Source organism: Aquarana catesbeiana, linkage group LG01 (assembly GCF_042186555.1).
Source record: "Aquarana catesbeiana isolate 2022-GZ linkage group LG01, ASM4218655v1, whole genome shotgun sequence".
NCBI classification, from domain to species: Eukaryota; Metazoa; Chordata; class Amphibia; order Anura; family Ranidae; genus Aquarana; species Aquarana catesbeiana.
In genome coordinates this window covers 397615661-397628726 of record NC_133324.1, presented here as the reverse complement: position 1 = coordinate 397628726, position 13066 = coordinate 397615661, and the positions used below count along the sequence as shown (strand labels likewise).

Sequence of the window (13066 nt, the reverse complement as noted above, 5' to 3'; positions counted from 1 at the left end):
AGGGTATGTTCCTCTATAGGGGTTATGGTCCTCTATAAGTGTATGTTCCTCTATAGGGGGTATGGTCCTCTATAAGTGTATGTTCCTCTATAGGGGGTATGGTCCTCTATAAGGGTATGTTCCTCTATAGGGGGTATGGTCCTCTATAAGGGTATGTTCCTCTATAGGGGTTATGGTCCTCTATAAGCGTATGTTCCTCTATAGGGGTTATGGTCCTCTATAAGTGTATGTTCCTCTATAGGGGTTATGGTCCAGTGATAGGTCTGTATTCAGTCTTCATAGCTGTGTGGCGGTCTTCCCTCAGCTCCTAGCAGGCACACAGCACACAATGAAGCCTCCAGCAGCCACCATTGTGAAAGGGTAGTGTGTGTATTAGCAGGAGCAGCAGGCAGCTGGTGAGCTGTGAGTAGAGGAGGCAGACTGGGGATCCATGCACAATGCAGGCGTGTGTGTGTGTGCTGTACAGGAGGACACTGGCTCACTGTATTAGAATGTGATGATGCTCGTCAGTAGAAGGCAGCAGTGATCGGACCAGGGAGGGAGCCCGGGGCCAGTCAGGCGGGGCCTGCTTTAGTCTCTGTGCAGTGTAGAGCCCCTGCCCATCAGACAGGCGGGGGAGGTGGCATCATGTCACGGCTGTCTATGTGTATGTGTGCACTGTACACTTAGCGACACGCAGCTCGTACACGGAATACACCGGGGAAGGGGGATCTGCCGCATTCTTATCTCATCTTCGGGAAGGAGAAGACTGAGGATGGGGCTGACGTGCTGACACCATTCCAACCAGCCACAAGGTAAGTGCCAAGCTGGCCACCCCGGTCATCTGCTCCTGTGTATGTTCATCCAGGAACTGTGTGCCTGTCAGTGCACCTCCACCTGTTTGCTTCTTCACCCTACTGTGTACATCCACACCTTCCACATATACTCCATATACAGGACAATCTGATTGTACATGAAGGCTCACATCTGATTGGACAATCTTATTTACACTTCACACATTACAATCTGCTTGGACAATCTTCTTCAGATGAAGGGTCAGCACATGTTACAATCTGATTGGACAATCTTCTTCAGATGAAGGGTCAGCACATGTTACAATCTGATTGGACAATCTTCTTCAGATGAAGGGTCAGCACATGTTACAATCTGATTGGACAATCTTTTTCAGATGAAGGGTCAGCACACGTTACAATCTGATTGGACAATCTTTTTCAGATGAAGGGTCAGCACACGTTACAATCTGATTGGACAATCTTCTTTAGATGGCCCTCCTAGACTGGATCCAAATTGAGTGGATGGATTGGGTAGGTCCTCATATTACATACTTTTGATAAATCTAAAGTTGATTGGCCAGATTTGCAACGTGTATGGGTCAGTTCACACTAATTGCAGGGCAGGAACGCGCTCAAAAGCATGCGTTTTCTCCGCACTGCACAGAAACAGTGTAGATGTACCAGTGGGTGCCATCAAGGCTGCGTATAGAAATCACAGGGCCCCAAACTGCCTACCTAACAGGCCCCGCTCCCTCCTCCCACCCCTTTATAAAATTTAAAATGAGATTGTTACAAAAATGAATTAAAATCATGACACGGGTCTCCAAACTGCAGCCCGAGGGCCAGAGGTGGCTCCTTGCTAGCCTTTATCTGGCCACTGGGGCACTATTCACCCCAATGATGGGACACTATTCCTCCCACTGATACCAATGATGGGGTACTATTCCCCCCACTGATACCAATTAAGGGGCACTATTTCTCCCACTAATTAAGGGGCACTATTCCTCCCACTGATACCAATGATGGGGCACTATTCCTCCCACTGATACCAATGATGGGGCACTATTCCTCCCACTGATACCAATGATGGGGCACTATTCCTCCCACTGATACCAATGATGGGGTGCACAGGGGGGGGCCCAGAAAACAGGGGAGGTGGAGGCACGGATGCTAGAACTGATCCCCTTGAAGCACAGTTGGAGGAAGGGAGCAGAGGAGAAGCCGGCAGGCCTGCAGGGGAGGCAGAAGAGGAATGGTGTCTGCAGTAAGACAGTACAGCCGGCCCTCCAGCTCAGCGGGTGCCTGTACCTCCCCTTTGAACTGATGGGGGCCATGCCCAGTATAGGAGGGCTGGCTGTACTGCCTTATCAGCAGCCCAGGATACCGTTAATTCTTAAGGGCACCTCTACCCATCTCATAAATGCAGGTGCATTCCCTGGCACCAATACACATGGTACTGTGCGTCGTGGCGCATATCCTACTTGTTGCATGTTCCCACACGTTTCACAGCCCATTGAAATGAATGGGCTGTTGGGAATGCACACAAATGCACCCTTTATGGTGTGCACCGGCCCTTACCAAACTGGGGGGGGGGGGGGCAAATGTAAGCGGTCTATGTCCTCACTATCAAATTATTATTATTATTATTCAGGATTTATATAGTGCCAACAGTTTGCGCCGTGCTTTAGAACCTAAAGGGAGACAGTACAGATACAGTACAATAAAGTACAAGAGGGTTCCGAGGTCCCTGCTCCTAGGAGCTTACAATCTAATAGGGTGGGGCAAGTGGTAGAAAAGGTAATAACTGTGGGGAGTGAGCTGATGGAAGAGATAAAAGTCCAATGAGTTGGAGGCGGGATAGGCTTCCCTGAAGAGATGATATTTCAGACCTAAGGGTAGCCGGAATAGGAGATAGGTGGACAGGCACTACATAGTGGATGGAAGATCCAAGGGTCACCATACATGTTACAATCTGTCCGTACAATCAACTTTAGGTTTACCAAATATATGTAATATGAGGACCTACCTGAACTGTCCCACACTGGACTCTGCCATGTGGCTGTTGTCAGGATCTGGAATCTATGTGTACTAACTTTACATGTAACTTTACTTCTATTTTACACCCTGTACACCCCCATGGTTTATGTTTGCTGCAGTGGTGCTGCTGGCTTCTCATATTGCTTATCGGAGGTTGTAGTGTATTGGCTTTACATGTTTGAACCCGCAATGAGTTCAGCTCATCATACACATTATAATCTGATTGTACCATCCGATCAGGTCTGTCTGAAAAACTGAAAGGCGTATCTGATCGGACCCTTCGGACCTTAGTCTCCTTTTAGCTGGCCATAGACGGATCAAAATTTGGACAGTTCAGCAGGAACCAGAGAAATTTCAATCCATCTATGGGCAGGCTGGTTGTACTGAAGTTGATCTATCCATCGACTTTGGTATGAGCGTAAAACAATGGCGTATGTGTGATATTTTATTGGGGATGAATCGCACGCTTGTTTGTTTACAAATCGCTATGTGTACGCAGTACTGGGACAAGTGCACCCAGACCAAGAATGTGGAACTGCACCCCCACTGGTAATGCATACTGTGGAATTGGGTTACTACTCGGTGTCTATTCTCTGCCCCCTTGCTCCGCTGTGCCGTGGCAGCTGCCTCTCCTGCGCACCCCTTGTCCCAGCCCTGTGTGTATAGCCACCTTTAGATTATGGATTTACTGGGTCGAGCTATGGGTTTGAAATGATAGTAAGCTATTTTGAGTGCTATTTCAAAATAATTATAATAATAGTACCCATGACTGTTTTGCTGTTTTGGTAATTGGGGTAAAAAGAATGCATCCAATCAAGTAATCCTAACAACCAATCAAATTTCAGAACACAGGCTATTTAATTTATAAATAATGTTATAATGGTTGCTATGGGTTGATGTACTGCTTTTGCTTTGTTTTAATGAATAAGGTTTATGTGTAGTGCCTTTTGGAGGGAAAATGATGCAATATGACTTTGATTTTAGCTTTGTCATATCAACAACTGACGTCAGTCACCTGGACATGAAGTAAGAGACAATCTACCTAGCGCAAAAACAGAATTAACCTAAGACCCCTTTCACACTGGGGAGCTTTGCAGGCGCTACGGCGCTAAAAATAGCGCCTGCAAAGCGCCCTGAAAGAGCTGCTGCTGCCTCTCCAATGTGAAAGCCCAGGGGGCTTTCACACTGGAGTGGTGCGCTGGCAGGACACTAAAAAAAGTCCTGCTAGCAGCATCTTTGGAGCGGTGAAGGAGCGGTGTGTACACCGCTCCTTCACCGCTCCTGCCCATTGAAATCTATGGGGCAGCGCGGCTATACCGCCGCATAGTGCTGCTGCAGCAGCGCTTTGCGGTGGTTTTAACCCTTTCGCGGCTGGTTTTTAACCCTTTCTCGGCCCCTAGCGGGGGTAAAAGCGCCCTGCTAGTGGCCGAATAGCGCCGCAAGATTAGCGGTGATTTACCGCCTACGCACCCACCGCCCCAGTGTGAAAGGGGCCTAAGGCCCCTTTCACACTAAGGCACTTCTAAATTGCCAGTAAAACATTTGAGCGCTTTTGAAGAGCTTTTCAGGCACTTTTGAAGAGCTTTCCATTCATTTTATTGGAGAGGGGTGTTTTTCACCACCCTGCCAGCCCACTGCCCCAGTGTGAAAGCATTCACTGATTTTAATGGAAATAGGTTTTCGTGAGCTTTTAAGGCGCTTTTTTTAGCGTGAAAGCGCCTGAAAAGCACCTCAGTGTGAAAGGGGTCTAGCAGACATTCATATTCTTCCTCATTCTATTAAACAATGTTTTATTGCTGGTTTTTTTTCCTCATTGGGGAGATTTCCCCTTACTTCCTGTTCTCTCTGACATGCATAAAAAAGTCAGGAAGTGAGGGAAAGTCTATTCAACAGGGAAACAAGCAGGTAAAAAACTTGACAGAGGTTTTAACCCCTAACAATTCTGTCCAAAAAACCTTTGTCTAGACTTGGCCTTCAATACCCATCGCTATAAATAATTGGGATTGGAAGCTTTGTGTGGCATTTGTTGACTTCTTATGTAAAATCTAGTTGAAGGCCAGTAAGCTGTGTAGACAGTGAACATTCATTTTGATCTCATTTGTTTGTTTATTTGCATGGCTTTTTATAAGCTTCAGATGCTGTATTGCCTTTCCTGTCAGGATACAATGTGATATTGTTGGTTCTTCCTCGGTAATAGAGCAATAATACTCAAGCAAGACCATTAGGCCTCATGTACACTGCTGCTGGTAAACAGACGTTTAGGAGCAGTTGGGCATTTTTTTCAACTGCTCCTTAGGGATGAGCCGAACACCCCCCTGTTCGGTTTGCACCAGAACATGCGAACAGGAAAAAAGTTCGTTCGAACATGCGAACACCGTTAAAGTCTATGGGACACGAACATGAATAATCAAAAGTGCTAATTTTCAAGGCTTATATGCAAGTTATTGTCATAAAAAGTGTTTGGGGACCCGGGTCCTGCCCCAGGGGACATGGATCAATGCAAAAAAAAGTTTTAAAAACGGCCGTTTTTTCAGGAGCAGTGATTTTAATAATGCTTAAAGTCAAACAATAAAAGTGTAATATCCCTTTAAATTTCGTACCTGGGGGGTGTCTATAGTGTGCCTGTAAAGGGGCGCATGTTTCCTGTGTTTAGAACAGTCTGACAGCAAAATGACATTTTGAAGGAAAAAACTCATTTAAAACTACCCGCGGCTATTGCATTGCCGACAATACACATAGAAGTTCATTGATAAAAACGGCATGGGAATTCCCCAAAGGGGAACCCCGAACCAAAATTAAAAAAAAAAAATGACGTGGGGGTCCCCCTAAATTCCATACCAGGCCCTTCAGGTCTGGTATGGATATTAAGGGGAACCCCGGCCAAAATTTAAAAAAAAAAATGACGTGGGGTTCCCCCTAAATTCCATACCAGACCCTTCAGGTCTGGTATGGATTTTAAGGGGAACCCCGCGCCAAAAAAAAAAAACAAAAAACGGCGTGGGGTCCCCCCAAAAATCCATACCAGACCCTTATCCGAGCACGCAACCTGGCAGGCCGCAGGAAAAGAGGGGGGGACAAGAGTGCGGCCCCCCTCCCTCCTGAACCGTACCAGGCCACATGCCCTCAACATTGGGAGGGTGCTTTGGGGTAGCCCCCCAAAACACCTTGTCCCCATGTTGATGAGGACAAGGGCCTCATCCCCACAACCCTGGCCGGTGGTTGTGGGGGTCTGCGGGCGGGGGGCTTATCGGAATCTGGAAGCCCCCTTTAACAAGGTGACCCCCAGATCCCGGCCCCCCCCCTGTGTGAAATGGTAAGGGGGTACATAAGTACCCCTACCATTTCACGAAAAAAGTGTCAAAAATGTTAAAAATGACAAGAGACAGTTTTTGACAATTCCTTTATTTAAATGCTTCTTCTTTCTTCTATCTTGCTTCATCTTCTGGTTCTTCTGGCTCTTCTGGTTCTTCTGGTTCTTCCTCCGGCGTTCTCGTCCAGCATCTCCTCCGCGGCGTCTTCTGTCTTCTTCTCCTCGGGCCGCTCCGCACCCATGGCATGGGGGGGAGGCTCCCGCTCTTCTCTTCTTCTCTTCTTCTCTTCTTCTTTTCTTCTTTTCTTCTTTTCTTCTCTTCTTCTCTTCTTCTCTTCTTCTTCATTTTCTTCTCCGGGCCGCTCCGCAATCCATGCTTGCATGGAGGGAGGCTCCCGCTGTGTGACGGCGCTCCTCGTCTGACAGTTCTTAAATAACGGGGGGGCGGGGCCACCCGGTGACCCCGCCCCCCTCTGACGCACGGTGACTTGACGGGACTTCCCTGTGGCATTCCCCGTGACGTCACAGGGAAGTCCCGTCAAGTCACCGTGCGTCAGAGGGGGGCGGGGTCACCGGGTGGCCCCGCCCCCCCCCCCCCGTTATTTAAGAACTGTCAGACGAGGAGCGCCGTCACACAGCGGGAGCCTCCCTCCATGCCAGCATGGATTGCGGAGCGGCCCGGAGAAGAAAATGAAGAAGAAGAGAAGAAGAGAAGAAAAGAAGAAAAGAAGAAGAGAAGAGCGGGAGCCTCCCCCCCATGCCATGGGTGCGGAGCGGCCCGAGGAGAAGAAGACAGAAGACGCCGCGGAGGAGATGCTGGACGAGAACGCCGGAGGAAGAACCAGAAGAACCAGAAGAGCCAGAAGAACCAGAAGATGAAGCAAGATAGAAGAAAGAAGAAGCATTTAAATAAAGGAATTGTCAAAAACTGTCTCTTGTGGGTTGTGGGGATGAGGCCCTTGTCCTCATCAACATGGGGACAAGGTGTTTTGGGGGGCTACCCCAAAGCACCCTCCCAATGTTGAGGGCATGTGGCCTGGTACCGTTCAGGAGGGAGGGGGGGCCGCACTCTTGTCCCCCCCCTCTTTTCCTGCGGCCTGCCAGGTTGCGTGCTCGGATAAGGGTCTGGTATGGATTTTTGGGGGGACCCCACGCCGTTTTTTTTTTTTTTTTTGGCGCGGGGTTCCCCTTAAAATCCATACCAGACCTGAAGGGTCTGGTATGGAATTTAGGGGGAACCCCACGTCATTTTTTTTTTTTAATTTTGGCCGGGGTTCCCCTTAATATCCATACCAGACCTGAAGGGCCTGGTATGGAATTTAGGGGGACCCCCACGTCATTTTTTTTTTTTAATTTTGGTTCGGGGTTCCCCTTTGGGGAATTCCCATGCCGTTTTTATCAATGAACTTCTATGTGTATTGTCGGCAATGCAATAGCCGCGGGTAGTTTTAAATGAGTTTTTTCCTTCAAAATGTCATTTTGCTGTCAGACTGTTCTAAACACAGGAAACATGCGCCCCTTTACAGGCACACTATAGACACCCCCCAGGTACGAAATTTAAAGGGATATTACACTTTTATTGATTGACTTTAAGTATTATTAAAATCACTGCTCCTGAAAAAACGGCCGTTTTTAAAACTTTTTTTTGCATTGATCCATGTCCCCTGGGGCAGGACCCAGGTCCCCAAACACTTTTTATGACAATAACTTGCATATTAGCCTTTAAAATTAGCACTTTTGATTTCTCCCATAGACTTTTAAAGGGTGTTCCGCGGCATTCGAATTTGCCGCGAACACCCCAAATTGTTCGCTGTTCGGTGAACTTGCGAACAGCCAATGTTCGAGTCGAACATGAGTTCGACTCGAACTCGAAGCTCATCCCTACTGCTCCTGAACTCTCCTCTATGTTATCTTATCAGTACATGCATGCAGTAACTCGCATTTAGCCGCGTTACGTTTACAGGTGTTTTTCATTTTTGGCTATTTTGTAAAAAAAAAAAAAATATATATATATATATATTTCAGACGCTTCTAAACGCAAACGCAGCCAAACGCCGCTAAATGCAGATAAACGCAGCATGTAAATATGATAAAACGGACATTTTCAACGTGGGTTACTGTCTGTCAAGTTAAATCATTCAGGAGAGGTTGTAAAAATGTCCCGTGTACATGAAGCTTTACAGAGAAGTGGCACTGTGGCTTCATGACAGAACCTATAAGTAGCTTTCAATAGAAGACAGGACAAATGAATCATGCAAGTTTTGGTGGGTAATATAATATACATGGCAGGAGGCTGTTGGATGGAGGAGAGTGCAGAATCCTTCCTCCAGTAACTATTGAGGCACCTGAGAGGGGTGACGGTGCAGTCATTCCTGTCAGAGAGACGCAGGAATATGGAGTGCGGCCGACCTCCACATATCAACACTGCCCACTTGTCATACTTCTTACTATTTTGCTGCTATATTTTGTCTGGTACATACAGTACTCATATTGGCAAAGACAAACACACAAGTATTTTTTTTGTTGTTCAACCCAGCAGGGCTGAACGAAAAGAAAAACCTGACAGCTATTCGATGTTAGTACAGCGATCTCCCCTGCAATGCTATTGTATTCTGACAGGGGTATGCCCCCCCCCCCCCCCCAAGAACACTCAGGTCAGTGCTCTCAGCCATTGGCTGAAAGTGCTGATCGTGAGCTGATCGGCAGACCTTCTTCAGTCATGCCCCTTCGACAAAAGCCAGCCAAACAGCTGCAGTACACATGGCCAATGCTACCTGACATTTGGCCTGTGTGTACTAGGCTTAAAACAGAAAATAAGGGCTTCCTATCATACCTCCTCTGGCTAATCTAAAGGTTTTCATAGACATTAAGGCTGGGTTCACACTTGTGCGATCATAGACATCGCATGTGATTCGCGCCGCATTGCTGTGCAGATCACATGCTATGTCTGTGCGATGCAAATTCAGCCATACAAACTGTATGGCTGAAATTGCATCGCATTCGCACTAAAATGGTGCAGGGCACTTTTTTTCCTCTGCACTGGAATTGAATCGTATGGGTGTTCACACCTATTCAATCTGATTCCTGCACCATTTGACAGTTCACACTGCGAACCGATCTGGGGGTGTCATTACCTTTACATTGACAGCCCCAGCTGTTTGCAGTTGTCAGTGTGAACTAGGGCCGAAACAACTAATCGATTAATCGATTATGAAAATAGTTGTCAACTATTTTCATAATCAATTAATCGGCCAGTCGATTAGTTGGCCTGCATACAGAATGCATTATTTGTTTACATATCAGTAAATACAGTACAGCACACATAAAGCTCACTACACTGTCCATACATGTCACTAAGTGCCTGAGAACTTGTGAATGTGTGAGGAGCAATGCCTCATGGGACATGTAGTCCTGGGCAGAAAGTGAGTGGTTCTAAAGGCAGAAGTTTTTTTACCTTGCCCTTATAGGGGCACTATATACTATACTTTGCAGCTTGCTGTTGGGGCACTCTGAAGGCAGGAGGAGCTAGAAGCATCCGTGGGGGACCCCAGGAGAGGAGGATCGGGGGCTGCTCTGTGTAAAACCATTGCACAGAGCAGGTAAGTATAACACGTTTGTTGTTTAAAAAAAATATATACTTTAATGACTGTGCAGGAAGATCGGCATCTGAACCCAGAGAAGGTGGAGGCTGATAGACTGGAGGTAATAGAAGGGCTTACAATTACATAAACATTTACCAGTATTGTGCATTATATTTAAAATGATCATATCCATGAAAAAAAAAAGTCTCAGCTTTTAGTACTACTTTAATATAAAAGATTTAAATGTCCCTTCCACCCTTCATATAGCTTCATGTCTGACTCCTAGTTATCATCCCCATATATTCTACTTCTGGGTGTATTTATTATCACATATATAATATAGGTAATATATATTTGTTTCACAGTGTAAATTAATCCCTTATAGTAGCGACTTAGCATGGTTTCCTATGGGACACGTTCACATCTATGCTTTTTTCAGCTGCTGCCTATTTGGAAAGGGTCAAGGGCTTTTTTCTACGTAAAACTGCGCTTTTTTTGGTTCAATAGACTTCAGTGGAGATGTTGCAAAAAAGCATGTACTGCATTTTTGCAGCAATTTGCGTTTTTTTTTAATCTGCCCAACAACAAATTGCCCAAAAAAAGCATAACAAATGCAAAACGCAAATCACAGCAAAATTGCGTGTGCAAAAATGCAAAACGCACAGCAGAAAGCACTGTAGAAATGGATAAAAAACAAACTGCATAGGTGTGAACCGAGCCTTATGCTGGCCATACACATGCCGATTTTCAGATGAGAATATTCATACGAAAAATCTTTGTACATTCACTGAATGAATGTCGTTTGAGAATTTCTCTTGCTTTTAACATTCAGTTTTAAAATAAATGTAATTTCTGAACAAAAACTATGTACACTGTCTGAAAATTTCTTTGACAAAGTTTCCTATTCTGCTCCTTCGAATTTTCCCATCACTGTGGTTGAAAAGAACATTGTTTTTGTATGGCCAGCATATAGTTGGTTATTTATATTTAGCACCGCATAGAGATATTTAAGAATAAATTGCCTTTTTTAAACGTTACATATTAACAGAATTAGATACCACACTTTTTTTAGGTTTTTTATCTGTCTAATCGATTAGTCAATACTCTTGCACACAAGTGTGTTGATCGAAACAATAATCAGCCAACTAATCGTTTATGAAAATAATAGTTAGTTGCAGCCCCATTGTGAACCAGTGTGCAATTCATGTGCGATGCAGGAACCCGCACTGAATCGCAGGGTTTCCCACATCGCACCAGTGTGAACCAGGACTTAATGAATGTCATCCAATCTATTCGGGAAAATCTTTTGTTTGCAGGGCTTCTTGATCTAGCAAACTGCTTCTGAGGACACCAAGCAATTATCCTCCCATCCCAATCTGATAAAGTATAGTCAGCATCTTGCTCCCAGCTCTTGTCCCTCCCCCGGTCATTCAAAGGAACCTGTATGGTCACTTGGACACACGGAAAGCTTGTCCTGTGGGTGGTTGGATAGGTCCTTCATATACAGTTGTGCTCATAAGTTTGGCAGAATTTATGATTTCTTGTCCATTTTTCAGAGAATATGAATGATAAAACAAAAACATTTATTTCACTCATGCTTAGTGTTTGGCTGAAGCCATTTCTTATCAATCAACTGTGTTTATTCTTTTTTAAATCATAATGGCAACAGAAACTACCCAAATGACCCTGATCAAAAGTTTACATACCCCAGTTCTTAATACAGTGTATTGCCCCCTTTAACATTAATGACAGCTTTTGTGGTATTTGTGGATGAGGCTCTTTATCTTCTCAGATGGTAAAGCTGCTCATTCCTCTTGGCAAAAAGCCTCCAGTTCCTGTAAATTCTTGGGTTATCTTCCATGAACTGCACGTTTGAGATCTCCCCAGAGTGGCTCAATGATATGGAGGTCAGGAGACTGAGATGGTCACTCCAGAACCTTCACTTTATTCTGCTTTAGCCAATGACAGGTCGACTTGGCCTTGTGTTTTGGATCATTGTCATGTGGGCGTGTCCAAGTACGTCCCATGTGCAGCTCCCTGGCTGATGAATGCAAATATTCCTCCAGTATTTTTTGATAACATAGTGCATTCATCTTGCCATCAATTTTGACCAAATTTCCTGTGCCTTTGTAGATCACACATCCCCAAAACATCAGCGATCCACCTCTGTGTTTCACAGTAAGAATCCGGAAACGTCAGTGCAGCACTGGATGAAAGATGCAAGGGTCTGTCAGGAGTCCAGAAACTCATTGATCTTTTATACACACACGCTAATTACAAGCAAACAGATCACAGGTGAGGATGGTGAAAACTCACCTGTGATCAAACCCCTTTGTGTCAACTTGTGTGCATGTTATCAGGCCAAAATCACCAGGGTATGTAAACTTTTGATCAGAGTCATTTGGGTAGTAGCAAACAAACAAATACTCTTGCGCACAAGTGTGTTGATTAGGTGATCTAGAGTTCGATATGGATAATGTCTCAGGCCTTCCTGCCCTCCAGGATAGGGATATCCTAGCAGACAAACAAAAAAAAAAAAAAGAGAGAGCGCACCAGCCTTGTGCATTATCCTTTGATAAGTTTAATAAAAGAATGAATCAAAAACTACTCACAAACATGTGAAGGAAAACTGCAATGTAAAAGCCTTAATCGGTCTGGTATCAACAGTCTCCAGGTGATAAAGCAGAGAACACGAGAACCACTGCTGGCTGACGCGTTTCGAAGGATTACCTTCTTCCTCAAAGCCTGGCAGTGCTTCCTCATTCAGCTACTTAAATATACATGTGCATCCATAGACCCTATCCCAGAGAGGCTCCAAAGCCCCACCCACTAATAATGGGCAGTCCAATGGGGAGGGGCAGAACTAGAGTGACAGCTCTGCAGTGTGCTTATATGTATAGACATAATGCCAAATTCCCGCCATATAATGCAGATTATATAGTGCAGATTATATTACTTGGGCTCACAGACTGACATAGCAGATCCCCATAGCCAGTGTGAGAGCCGATTTGGGTAGTTTCTGTTGCCATTATAATTTAAAAAGAGTAAACACAGTTGATTGATAATAAATGGCTTCAGCCAAACACTAACCATGAGTGAAAGAAAAGTTTTTGTGTTATCATTCATATTCTCTGAAAAATGGCCAAGAAATCATAAATCCTGCCAGGGTATGTAAACTTATCAGCGCAACTCTATGACTGCCCTGTCTGGTCTGTGGTCAGCTTACATTACTTAGGGCAGTGTTTATTATACTCAATGAACCTTTATCACAACAGATTTTTGCTAAGTAACCCCTGGTGTGTGTTGATTTATCTATCCATGAATGCGTATCAGACATTCCAAGCAGTCCCTTATTCTTTTATATT

At 45.1% G+C, this 13066-nt stretch overlaps 1 protein-coding gene across 7 annotated transcripts in view; it reads left to right on the top strand.

The window, feature by feature from the left end:
- Positions 1-312: 312 nt before the first annotated feature.
- Positions 313-13066, top strand: part of PIP5K1B (phosphatidylinositol-4-phosphate 5-kinase type 1 beta) — a 215671-nt gene continuing 202917 nt past the window's right edge. For 2 of the 7 annotated variants that reach the window (XM_073634775.1, XM_073634744.1), the window contains exon 1: positions 321-794. The gene's annotated coding sequence lies outside the window, so the exon portion shown is untranslated. Of the gene's footprint in view, positions 795-13066 lie in introns of all 7 variants that reach the window. The other 5 variants (XM_073634782.1, XM_073634759.1, XM_073634751.1 and 2 more) reach the window with 5 other exon arrangements.